This window comes from Anopheles ziemanni, chromosome 2 (assembly GCF_943734765.1).
Source record: "Anopheles ziemanni chromosome 2, idAnoZiCoDA_A2_x.2, whole genome shotgun sequence".
Classification (NCBI taxonomy): domain Eukaryota; kingdom Metazoa; phylum Arthropoda; class Insecta; order Diptera; family Culicidae; genus Anopheles; species Anopheles ziemanni.
Window position 1 is genome coordinate 80,842,415 of NC_080705.1, and position 2,460 is coordinate 80,844,874.

The following is a 2,460-nucleotide window of genomic DNA, read 5'->3' on the forward strand; positions in this document are numbered from 1 at the left end:
GCAGGTTGGATGGCGGCGTGAGGGGGGCAGGTATTGGAGGGCTTCAAGTCGGCGGCGCCACACCGGGATTTTCTACCTTCGTGAGGATGTTTTTCACCCCATGCCATTTTGTTGTTGATCTACGGCAGCTTACTTTGTTGCCTTTGGCGTTGATTGACGATCGGTTTGAGACGTGAAGGGGACGTTTTCTAGCGATGCTAATATGGGTGTGGCAGTTGTTAATGGTTCGCAAATTGGCAGATGACTTTTTTCTGTGAAAGGGTACATATAGATAAATTTTTCTAAGTTTAAAGAGCACCACTGATGCTATAGAGTGTTGTAGTTAAAATAGCTACGATCAATTTGCGTTAATGTTTTTGTTATTTTTGCGATAGGCTTAGGAAACTTTCTGTTTAGCTCATGTTTGAATTGAATTTTGGGGCCCCAAGAAGAGGAACAAGCTGGTCTTCGAATCTTGCAATTGACTAATATTTCTATTGACCATTATAATATTGACCAATATTCTAAAAGAAATCGGAAAGAATCAAACTTCCGGAAAGAATGAAATTTCCGGTCGAAGGATTGTTGCAGCGCTGTGTAGACCTGCAGTCAAGCAAAAAAGTCGAGGAAAAGAAATAAAAGTTATAAACTAAACCAAACTCAAAATTATTTTGCAGTTCCTTTATTACAATGAAATTGTTTACGGGTAACAAAAACATCTTCTGTGCAGCGATTTAAATGTTTATTTAATTTGAATATTTTTAAACACATCAACTCATTTACATTTACATTTACATTTACATTGTTTACATTTACATGGTTACATTACAAAATGATTACATTTTTATCAAACAATTGATCAATACAATAATAAATCTAACTACATCTAACTACAAAAAAATAAAATAAGTAATCCTGCCAAACACCGATCCATGGCAGGCGGCGTCACCCTTCTTCGATTGTTTTTCCTTTGGAGCGTCGATTTCGGAATCCTTTTTGTCCTCCAGGTAATCGTCATTTTCGTAAAACATTTCTGCCTCTTCTTCTTCGATGTCCCCTAGCGAAGGTTGCCAGCCCTGGAAATGAGTGAAAACATCTTTTAATACATGTAAGATTTTATTTTTTCTCTTACTTACCAATACATCTTTTTTTACCCTCGGGTAGCAAACGCCCACATCTGTAACGTTGTCGTCCAGATCGTCGACGTCCAGAACTTCGACGTCCACAACGTCGTCGTCCGGAACGTCGTCGTCATCCAGAACGTCGTCGTCCGGGACATCGGCGTCCGGGACATCGGCGTCCGGGACATCGGCGTCCGGGACATCGGCGTCCGGGACATCGGCGTTCGGGACATCTTCGTTCGGGACATCCTCATCCCGCATTTCGTCAACTGAATCGAATTCTTCATTTACTTCTATTGAGCTCCACAAAACGAATTCTTCCTCTTCCGGCTCCTTTTTGGACCTAAAACAACAAAAGAAATCGATCATACCCATTGTGTTAGTTTTGAGCATCCGTACTCAATCGTTACAAATGCTCAAATAATGAAATGTGTATGCTGCGATTGATTTATAGGCTGTTCGAAGGTAGTAAATTGCATTTCATAGTCTACTAGATGCAATCGGTTTTATTTAAAATTTTAGCAATTTCTTTTTAGATCTCAGTTGGCTGAGATTTAAAATTTTAGATCTTAGTACACACTTATCTGATGTGTATATTTACTACGTGTAAGGTTTTATGTTTTATCCTACTTACCAAAATTTGTTCTTTTTTTCTTGTCCTGTGGCTATTGAATTTGTTGCCTTTGACTCGGCTTGTTGGTGAATTGTTGCCGGTAAGTAAATATTCACCTAGAACAGAATTTACGAAGACCTCGTTGGGAAAATACCAAAAACTGTCAACAACAATGCAATAGGCATCGAGTCTAGAAGCAGCAGTGAAAACATTTGAATGAATTTGGGCTAAGTATACCCAAACACGATGGACGGCATTTCATGAATTTGACAGAATTGGTGAAAAAAAGCATAAATGTTTCTCCATCGGGTAAAAGAGTAAATGAGAGTAAAGAAAGCCACACAAATTATCATTCAAGAATCTATTCGGATATTCAACAAGACGCTACTCTAGCGATGTTCATTTAATGTTCCGATCAGTTGAATATATTTAAATCATGAATTCATGTTTTCTCTGATTTCGGCCATGAACATTTTGAAACAAATCTCCATCGAGGAAGATTTATTGACTAATTTTTTTGTTAACTTAATTATTATATACTGTGGTTACAACAGAAGTTTAGAAATTACGGATAAGTTGTACTTATCGCCTTTTATTGTCTGTTGAATGAATTTAAAAATAGTCTTCTAGCTTTTGTCATTGTTAGTTCAAGAATGAATCTGTTAGTATTTAAGTTACTTATTTAAGTTACTTATTTAAGTTAATAGAACGTGGGTTTTGTTCTATTTTAGTTAATTAAATTCTTTT